Source organism: Arachis ipaensis, chromosome B03, assembly GCF_000816755.2.
Source record: "Arachis ipaensis cultivar K30076 chromosome B03, Araip1.1, whole genome shotgun sequence".
Taxonomy (NCBI): domain Eukaryota; kingdom Viridiplantae; phylum Streptophyta; class Magnoliopsida; order Fabales; family Fabaceae; genus Arachis; species Arachis ipaensis.
Window position 1 is genome coordinate 61,588,733 of NC_029787.2, and position 11,000 is coordinate 61,599,732.

The following is an 11,000-nucleotide window of genomic DNA, read 5'->3' on the forward strand; positions in this document are numbered from 1 at the left end:
TTGTTCTTTTTCTTTATTTCTCAACTTTCATTTTTCTTTCTCTTTTTCTAATTAGGATCTTGTTATGTAGCTAGTCTCATGGGGTGTGTTTCAAGCATATGATTCAGGACAGATAGTTGCCTTCCTACCTTGTTGGTGAACCAACTTAGCTAAGTAATTACTACACCACAAGCTTAAGAACTTTAATCCACAAATTGAACATCACTCTGGTCTTTCATAACATCTCTTTTTATTTGACTTCAAAGGACAAGCATACAAGTAAGCAAGGTGAAAATGCAGCAGATAATTTGGCACAGCTAGCATAGACCTAAGCAGTAAACGTAAAGGCAGAATTTAAAATCCTAAATTACCATGGAAGCATGTTCTATTTCATACATGATTTTTCTTATTTAAAACTTGAAAAAGATGGAACAAAGAGGGAACTCCACCACCTTTTACTCATGGGAGTGCTCATGCTCTCCCTCTTGTTTGTCCTCTTTGTGTCTTTCTTGAGTGCTTGAACCCCACTTCCCTTGCTTTTTCCAATCAACTTTTTCCAGGAGCCAGCATCTTCCATCTTCTTTTTCAATGTTTCCTTCTGCTGTTTCACCTTCGTTTCCTCTTGTTCTGTTAGATCTTTTTGGACTGTATCATACCTAGGGATTGCAGAGTGAAAATTATGCATATGCCCAGACATATAGTTCAACTTGGCTTGAGTGTTTATGTTGAACTCTTCCCTATGTAGTTGTCGTCCCTCATTGAGCACACTGAACTCATTGAATGCTTTTGTTTGAGTGAGCTGGGAGTATTGTTCTTGTTGCTGCTCCATTTGTTGCTTCTGCCACTCCCTCTGCTGACCTATCCAATTAGAGAGCAGTTCTTCTTGACGATCCATCCGTTGGGCTTGAATGTGCAGTTGTTGTTTTTGTCCCTCCATATAACCCCTTGCTAGCTCCTCAATGGCTCCGTAAATGTGATTCAAGTTGATGTTAGTTGGATCATAGTACTCTTCTTGCTGGTATTCTTCTTGATGAGATTCTTCTCGGTGAGTGATAAACCCATATTTCATGAGTTCTTTTGTGCTTAATTAGAGTGATTTATTCAACTCTTCATCTACTTATTCACATTAATTGCATAGTTTTACTTTCCCTTCCTTATTATGTCATATAATGAAAAACATGTTTTCTAAGCTTTAAAAATTAATTATTCTAATTACCTTTATTTCCATTCGATGCCGTGATTAGTGTGTTGAGTAGTTTCAGATTTTCTAAAGGCATAATGACTTAAAGGATGAAAAAAGGAAACATACTAGAATGGAAGGAGGAAGCAAAACGGAGCTTTAAAGAAACTGGTGTCCACGCGATCGCATGGATGACGCGATCGCGTGCCAAGCACGAATCAGCAGCGACGCGGCCGCATGATTGACGCGACCGCGCGCCTTAAGCAGAATACACATGACGCGGTCGCATGACTGACGCGATCGCGTGGCAAGGTAGAGCTCCGAATGACGCGACCGCGTGACCCACGCAGACATGTGACAGAGGCCACGCACCAGAAATTACAGAATACGCCCCCAACGAATTCTGAAGCCCTTTTTGGCCCAGATCCATGTACAGACAGCATAGACCAGAGGTTATAAAGTGTGGGAATGCTTCCATTCAAAGAGAGCTCGCATATTTTCACCTTTCAATGATTTAGAATTAGTTGAGAGGGAGATCTTCTCTCTCTCTCTTTTAGGATTTAGGATTTCTTCTTGTTTTAAGAGTAACTCTGGATCCAGGTTTAATGTTCTTTTAGTTTTACTTTCATTTATTTATTCTAACATTTGAATTGATTGTTATAATTTACGAATTATTCCATGTTACAGATTTCTAATTGAATTAATGATAGTTTGAGGTATTTTCATTTTATGATTATTCTCTTTGATTTAAGTTGCCATTGCTTCCCATCTAAGGACACTTTTATTATTTCAGCAAGTTACTTTTTCCCCTTTTGGTTTTGGTTAAGAATTCAGTAACTCAACAGTTATTAAACTCAACATAATTGATAATCGTTACCTTGCTAATTGAGTTGAACTTAATTAATCCCAACCTTTTCTTAGGAAATAATTAGGATTCAAAGGTCAATTTAATTAGTCCCTTAACTTTCCTTTGCTCTGGTAAAGGTTGACCAAGTGGAATTAAGATACAACTTTCATTATTGTTGAGAAGGATAACTAAGTTGGACTTCTAATTTCCCTTATCTTGCCAAAAGTTTTTTTACAGTTATTATTTATTTTTACTTGCCATTTAATTCACTCGTCATTTAAATTACTTGCTTCTCACCTTCTAAACCCCGATTACAACCTTTATAGCCAATAATAAGAACATACTTCCTCGTAGTTCCTTGAGAAGACGACCCGAGGTTTGAATACTCGGTTAACAATTTTTAAGGTGTTTGTTACTTGTGACACCCAACACGTTTGTAAGAAAGGTTGATTGCTTGGTTTAGTAACTATACTCACAACGAGAGTTTTTATAACCTCTAAACCATCAATCCTCTGCTCTTTCAGTGAGGTCCCTCTTGTGATGTTCTTTTCCCTATTTGAGGCCTTCTTTGTTGTTGGGTGGGTGCCACATAAGTTATTCGCTGTAGCATGACTAACCTTTCATGGTTCGCCCAACTTGGATTGCTGTCCTCGAAGACTACCTTGGCTTTCGTACACAGTCTAAGGATGGTGCTGGGGTACCAAAGTCTAGCACCTGGATCATTCTTTTCGGCTGACTCTTGAATCCCCTGAGCTATAATCTCGTGCACATTGATGCCTCCACCCTTTATTAAGCAATGTACCATAGTAGCTCGAGAAGTGTTAACCTCAGAATTGTTCGCGGTTGGGAGGATAGATCTCCTCACGAGCTCAAACCATCCCTTGGCTTCCGGGATGAGGTCTCCTCTCCTGATGAACCGGGGTCTCCTATCCGAATACCTTTCCCAGTCAGATCCTATAACACATATATCGTTCACAATTTCTTCAAGTTCATCATTGTCGGGGCCATTACTTATTCTTACATGATAACTGGGCTCATTAAAATGTGGTGATTTCAGCTGAAGAGTCCTTGTTATGGGCATTGGGGCTAAAGTCCACCTCTGTTCCTCTCACATAACTTTTGAAGGTGGGGGTCTTGGTTTTGTCTTCTCTGACCACATTTGCATAGAACTCTTTGATGAGGTTTGCATTTATCCTTGCTTCTGGGTTCATGAGCCTTTACTAGCCCCTTTGTTCAATCTTCTCTCGAATCTGTGGGCACTCATCCTCGTTAAACTGGAATGTTAACTCATGCAATATCTTTTTGAGCTTTATCCGTTCGAATTTGAGTTCATGGAATGCAGTTTTGAATTTCCCTTCATCGAAAGGGATGCTCTCCACCGGTTCCTTCCTCTTTTACCTCTTGGAGCTCGATGACGCCATGAGTAACAGTTGATATGTGAAGGTGGGGAGTGTGTCTTTGATGGGTAAAAAGGGAGTTGGGTGCCGAGAGTGGGAAGTGTAAAGGATGAAAATTGGAATGTGAAAGGGAGTATGGAATAAGAGTCACTTATATAGGGAGATGGTAAGTGAATGAAAGGTGTGGATTGATAGAGTGGTTGTGTGATGAACGGATGGGGTTTAGCATGGGATGAGCACAAGGATCATCAACTTTATGAAGCGGGTTGGTTCAGTTTCCAAGCGTGTCATTCTTCCAATGTTGGATGGCAACATTTCCCAATGCGTTCCCCTTGAAGACACGTGTATAGTCCTCTCCTTTTGTGGTGGCCGAACCCTTCCTCTTTCAATTGTCCCATCAATTCTCCTACAAAACAAAAGGGATGTGATTAACGGAATTGTAGAAAGTGGTGGCAAAATTTAAAACAAAATGGGATAACTACTTTTTTTAAAAGTTTTTGTTTCTAACTAACTAAGTGCTATTCATGACTGGAAACCAACTATCTATTGAATTGTCTATGTATGCAACATTGGTGACACCAAACTTAGTTTGTGGCCATGTGGTGTATAAAGTTTGGTTCAAGGTTCTAAGAGTGACATGATATGAATTGCATTCATATCCTCTTAGTGTGCCTTGAACATCAAACTTGTTCTTCACTATATGTTGCATAAAAGGATTTATTCAAGTATATGTCAGAGCTGAATTGGAATTCATGAACCTTGCATTATTAACTACTTAAAGGCATATAAAACATGGGTTGCCTACCATGAAGCGCTTCTTTAGCGTCACTAGCTTGACGTTCTGACTTTGTCAAGGTGGTTGGTAATGCTTCAAATCTTCCCCCCTCGCAGTAAATATATCTCCATTGGATTTATCAAGGATCTCCACATGTTCTAAGGAGAGAATCCTGTTGATGGTGAAAACTTTAGGTAGCTGAGATGGGATGGTGGGGAGATGAGGTGGGATAACTGAGAAATAAGCTGAGATCACTTTATCCCCTGGAGAGAAGTCCTCTGTAGGGATCTTCTTGTTTCTCCACCTCCTAGGTGCCTTCTTCTTTGTTCCTTTTGATGTTGCCCTGCTCTTTGTGACCTCTTTTTCCAAGGAAATTTTGTTGCTGGTCTCATATGACTCTGGTGGTTTAGGTTCCTCCTGGTTTTCCTTTTTATGTGACAACTGCTGACTGTCTTGTTCATCAACCAAAGGGATTCCCAGGTGTACAGCTTGTGCTTCAATGCTTGTTTCTTCCACCAATGCTTTGTCGTGCTCTTCCCTTGGTTCCTTGCTTTCCTGATCTGCATCTTGTGAAGGTTTGGAGACATTGAATGCGAGTTGTTCATCATGTATCCTCAGTATTAGCTCTCCTCGCTCCACATCTATGAGCGCTCTGGCTGTAGCTAGGAATGGTCTTCCCAATATGATTGGGTGAAGGTGACTCTCTTCCATTTTTAATATGACAAAGTCTGTGGGAAGGAAGTAGTTCCCAACCTTCACCAACACGTTTTCAACCACTCATACTACTTGTTTTTGAGATTTGTCAGCCAGCCTGATGACTACGTCTGTGGGCATTAGCTCATTGATCTGCAGTTTCTTCATAAGGGATAAAGGCATTAAGTTGATGCTTGCTCCCAGGTCACAGAGTCCTTTGTCAAACATTGTTTCTCCTATGGCACAGGGGATGTGAAAACTCCCTGGGTCCTTCCTTTTTGTAGACAACTCTGGTTGAATGAGAGCACTGCACTCCTTATTCATCACTATTGTTTGCCCTCCTTTGAGTGAGCCTTTCCTGGTCAGCAACTCTTTCATACACTTAATGTATGAGGGCATTTGTTGGAGAGCCTTGATGAATGGTATGTTCACATAGAGAGATGTAAACATATCAAGAAATTTTGTGTATATTCTCTTTTCTACACCACCCTTGAGTTTTTGGGGAAAAGGTGCATAGAGTTTCAGCATCTCCTTCTGTGTAATTTTGGTTTCTTGGTGAGCCTCTTCTTGTTTCTTTGCTGAGGTACCTCCAGGTTGTTCTAATGGTTTGTTCAGCTCTTCTTCAGTCCCCTTATCACTTATAGTGACCATCTTGCAATCTTCCCATCTTACTTTCTTTGCTTCACCTCTCAGGTTTTTCTCTGTGTCACTTGGGAAGCTGTCAGTAGGTTTGGGAATCTTCTCAGAGAGGTATCCCACTGGATATTCTAGCCTCTGAATGGTGTCTCCCTGGTTTTTGAGATTAGCTCGAACTTCCTCCTTGAACACCTTATTCTCTTGGAGTTCCTTACATATGCCTTCAAGTAAGGTTTCATTCCTTGAGAGTCTATCCTCAGATGTTGATGAATTGGAGTTGGAGTGATGAGAAGGGCCATTTTGGCTTTGGTATGGATGTTGAGGTGTGTTGTTAGGTGCGTGCTGATATGATCTCTGTGTCGAATGTTGGTGAGCTGCATTGTTGTTGGGGTTGTGGCGTCTCTGATCTTGGCCTTGATCTTGTTGATTTTCCCACCCAAAGTTTGGGTGGTTCCTCCAACCAGGATTATAAGTTTTGGAATATGGATCATGGGTCTGCCTAGGTGAGTGTCCAATGTAGTTGGCTTGTTCCTGATCACCCTCTGCCTCTGCATTTACTCCTTCTTGAGTTGCTGATGAGGTAGTGATTGCTGCTACTTGGTTTCTCTCCATCTTCTTGGTAAGGTCAGCCAGCTGCTTGATAATCAGCTTATTCTGGGCCAGCAGTGCATCCACATTATTTAGCTCCATTACTCCTCTAGTGTTGCCTCTTTCAGAAGCATAAAAGTAGTCATTCTCAGCTACAGTCTCAATGACATCTATGGCTTCTTCAATGGTCTTCTTCTTGTTCAGAGGTCCCCCAGATGAGTGGTCTACTGCCTTCTTTGATTCGTAAGAAAGACCCTCATAGAAGATGTGTAACTGCACCCATTCGTTGAACATATTTGGTGGGCAACTTCTTGTCAAATCCTTAAACCTCTCCCATGCTTCATATAGAGTCTCACCATCTTGTTGCCTGAAGGTCTGTACCTCGGCTCTCAACCTGTTGATTCGTTGAGGAGGATAGAATCTCGCCAAGAATTTGTTCACCACATCTTCCCAGGTTGTTAAACTCTCTTTCGGGAAGGATTCCAGCCATTTGGATGCTTTGTCCTTGAGTGAGAAGGGAACAAAAGCAGTCTATAGGTGTCGGGATGAACACCATTAGACTTTACAGTATCACATATCCTCAGAAATGTGGTTAGATGTTGATTGGGGTCTTCTTGGACACTTCCTCCGAATGAACAGTTATTCTGAACAAGGGTGATGAGTTGTGGCTTTAGTTTGAAGTTATTGGCATGTATGGTTGGCTTTTGAATGCTACTTCTACAGTTTCCTGGGTTTCGATTGATGTAAGAGCCCAGAACTCTTCTCTCTTGCCCAGCATGATTTGCTGGACCTTCTCTGCCATGGTTGTGAGCCTCTTCTTCATGATGGTTCTCCATATTCTCATCCATGTCTGGTTCAAAGTACTCTTCCTCTTCCTCAGCACCAACAATTCTCTTTCCTCTTGCTTCCCTCCTTAGTCTAAGGAAGGTCCTCTCAGGTTCAGAATTGAAGAAAGTTGAAGCCCCGCTTCTTCTACCTGTCATACAACCAACAAGGCCAAAGCAAAAGAAAGATAGAGAGTATTCTTTGTTAAAAAAAATGCTGTTAGTGTGAGTGATGCAATATATCAAACAGTTAGTGGGTTAGTGAACTAAATTGTAACAACTACGAGAACACCACTAACAGGTAGGGGTAAAGGGAAGGAAATAACTAAAACTGAAAGTAAATTACTCAAACAGAATTTAAATCAAACAAAAGAAAAATGCTCAATCTTGTTATCCACCAATTTAATCATTGTTGATACAAAATCAATCTCCGGCAACGGCGCCATAAACTTGATGCACGAAAACTTGTCTCTCAACAATTCTCCCTCGGAAAGTATACCGAATTGTCGTCAAGTAAAAACTCACAATAGAGTGAGGTCGAATCCCACAGGGATTGATTGGTCAAGCAATTTTTGGAGGAATGTTCTAGTTGAGCTAAGCAGAATTTGATTTGAGAATTGCAGAAAATTAAATGGCGGGAAAGTAAATAACAGAAAGTGTAAATGCTGGAATTAAAGAGCAAAATATAAATGGCGGAATGTAAATTGCAAAATATTAAATGGGGATATGGGGAAATGAACATAAAAGTAAATGGCAGAAAGTAAAGAGAATGGGTAAGATTAGAAATGGGGAATTCATTGGGCTCAGGAGATGTTGTATTCTCCGGATCAAGTTCATCTTCATCTCTTCCTCAATCAATGTATTCATTGATCTCCTTGGCAATCTTAAATGATTGAATTCCAATTCCTTGGTAATTCAATCTCTAAAATCTTGATCAATAGCCAATTCCTTGGTCTAATTGCTCAAGAGAAGAGATGAAGAGTGGTCACTGATTATACTAGATGTATTCCCAAATCAAAGTGTTGGTAGGATTATATGTAACTATATCCATCCAAACCCTAATTTGGTCCAACATGAGAAAGCATTTCTATCATGATCTCTTCATTCCTCTTCCAAGGTTTCGAAGAGATCCAAGTATGAATAGCTTCTTTTCCAAGACAACTACCCAATTGGATGAAGATTGAAAGCTTTCTAGTAAAATCAAGAGAAAATAAAGAAGAAGAATAATAAAAACTATTATTGATCCATCAAATTACAACAGAGCTCCCTAACCCAATGAAAGGGGTTTAGTTGTTCATAGCTATGGGAATGGAAAGCAAAGATGGAGAATACATTCTGAAAGTAAAACTAGAAGTTGCAGAGAAAGTAAAATTATACAGAGAGTAGTTCTCCCAATACCAAAAGCTCCCTCTCTAGTTCAAAATTACTCCTATATATACTACTCTTCTGATCTTCTAGTTGGCTCTTCAAGTCTTTGGATATGGGCCTTTGGATCTTGAGTTTGAAGCAGTTTGGAATCTTCAGTGGGCTCAGCTTTACTTGTAGAGAAAGTGTGAAGTAGGCATGGACGTTAGTGGCGTTAACGTTAAGTGAAAATGTGGGTTCGAGAACGTTAGTGACGATCACCTTTTTTACTAACGTTCCTAGCCCAAGATGGTTCACGTTAACTTCAACGTTAGTGGCACTAACGTGACCACTAACATTGCCTCTTAGTCCATCGCAAGCGTTATTGGCGTTTACCTTTGCCAATAACGTTGCTCTTAGCCCCCCTTTTCTCACGTTAGAGTCCACGTTAGTATAACTAACGTGGCTTTTAACGTGGGCATGCCTTAGTCTCGAGAGCGTTAGTGACACTTACCTTTGTCACTAACACTCCAAACGCCCCTTCTCACGTTAGTGCCTCACGTTAATTGTCTTAACGTGGCCACTAACGTTGTGGTGATAGCCATCTCCAACGTTACTGACAAAGGTGGGTGTCACTAACGTTGGCTCATCATTCCTTCCTCCACGTTAGCTTCCACATTAATGCAATTAACGTGGTAGCCATCGTGGATCATAGTGGCTTGGTCCAACGTTAGTGACAAAGGTGAGTGTCACTAACGTTGGCGACTCCTTGCTCCTCCCACGTTAGAGTTCACGTTAATGTAGTTAACGTGACTCTTAACGTGGCCAATTGGGCTTAGTCCAACATTAGTGACAAAGGTGAGTGTCACTAACATTGGCATGGTCTTCCTTTCCATGTTAGAATTCACGTTAACTAAGTTAACGTGACTCTTGACGTGGCTAATTGCCAATTTAGAGCGTTAGTGGTATTCACTTTTACCACTAACGCTGGAGCTCCCTTTCTCTCCATGTTAACTACCACGTTAATGTAGTTAACGTGGCAATTAACGTGGGCCACGATGGTTTCGAAGGCGTTATTGGCAATCACTTTTCTCATTAACGTTGCAAGTTTATTCCCATTCCACGTTAGTGGTCACGTTAATTAGATTAACGTGGCTGCTAATGTGGCTCTTCGTTGCTTCTTTTGTCCTGAAATCAAGCAAATAAAGTGCATCAAAGCTCTAATCCAAGTTATGAGACATGCATGATCCAATTTGTCATTCAATTCATGCATAACTCTCATAAAATCACATGAAATTCACAATGTTTACTTGAATCAAAATGTAAGTGATTATCTACCCAAAACTTGCTTATTAACTAAGAAAATGCATGAAACTACCCTAAAACAGTAAAGAAAAGGTCAGTAAAACTGGCCAAAATGCCCTGGCATCAATAGTTTCTAAATTCTGTAATTTATCTTTATGCATTCACAAATCCTTTAGAAATTTAGCATATCTAGATACCTGTTGAATGGCATAAAAAAGTGGAATGGTTACCTTAACCATTTTGAATATCTCTACCATTTTAGGGTCTAGCTGATAAACCCCAATTTTGTGGTTTATCTTGTGCTTATTTTGGGGGATTTCATCACCTTTACCCACATTTATTCAATGAAATAGCATGGTTTTGTAATTCTCCCCTAATTTGTGCTTAAAATAGCTAAATTCAATTCACTTTAATTCCATTCGATGCTTTGATGTGTTTGTTGAGTGGTTTCAGGTTCATAAGGCAAGTATTGGATGGAAGAAGTGAGGAGAAAAGCATGCAAAGTGGGAGAACTCATGAAGAAATGAAGGAACCGTAAAGCTGTCAAGCCTGACCTCTTTGCACTCAATCGACCATAACTTGAACTACTGAGGTCTAAATGAGGCGGTTTTAGTTGCGTTGAAAAGCTAACATCTGGGGCTTCAAAATGACATAAAATTTGCCATAGTTGCTTGAAGTATAAAGGCGCGCACATGCCATGTACGCGTGCGCACTGATGGAGCACGTGGTTCACTAAAGTGAAATCGTGGCCAGCGATTTTGCAACTCATTTTGGGCCCCATTTAACTCATTTCTAATGCTATTGAACCCAAGGATTGATGGGGGAATGAACCAAGTACTCAAAGTTTAGTTTTTACCATGTTTTAGGGTAGACTTCTAAAGAGAGAGGCTCTCTCCTCTCTCTAGACTTAGGATAGAAATTAGGGTAAAGTTAGGTTAATCACTCTCAAATTTGTCTTTCAATTCTTGTTTTGATTATAATTCTCATTATATTTTAGTGTTCTATGGTCTTAATCTTCTTAGTTTCTCTTGTTAATTTCTTGTTTTGCTCTCTTTTATGTTATGAACAATTGTTGGATCTCAATTTCTTCTAATGCAAATTTTATGTTTCTATGTCCTTTTTATGTTCATCTTATTTGCTATTGTTGATTTCTTGCTTGTGGTAGTTATTGGTTTCCTTTAATTCTTGCATTTTATTATGTTTACTTTCCTTTCACACTAGGTGTTTGATAAAATGTTTACACTAGTTTTTGAGTAGTTCTCTTTACTCTTGGCCTAGGCTAAGGGAATTGAGTGACCTTGAGTCATTGGGTCTCACTGAATTGGTGATTTGAAAACCCTTGGTGATCAATTTGATATCCATTGACACTAACCCACTACTAATCTAACTAGTAGATAGGTTGGGACTTATAGGTTGATGTGATCAAAGCCAA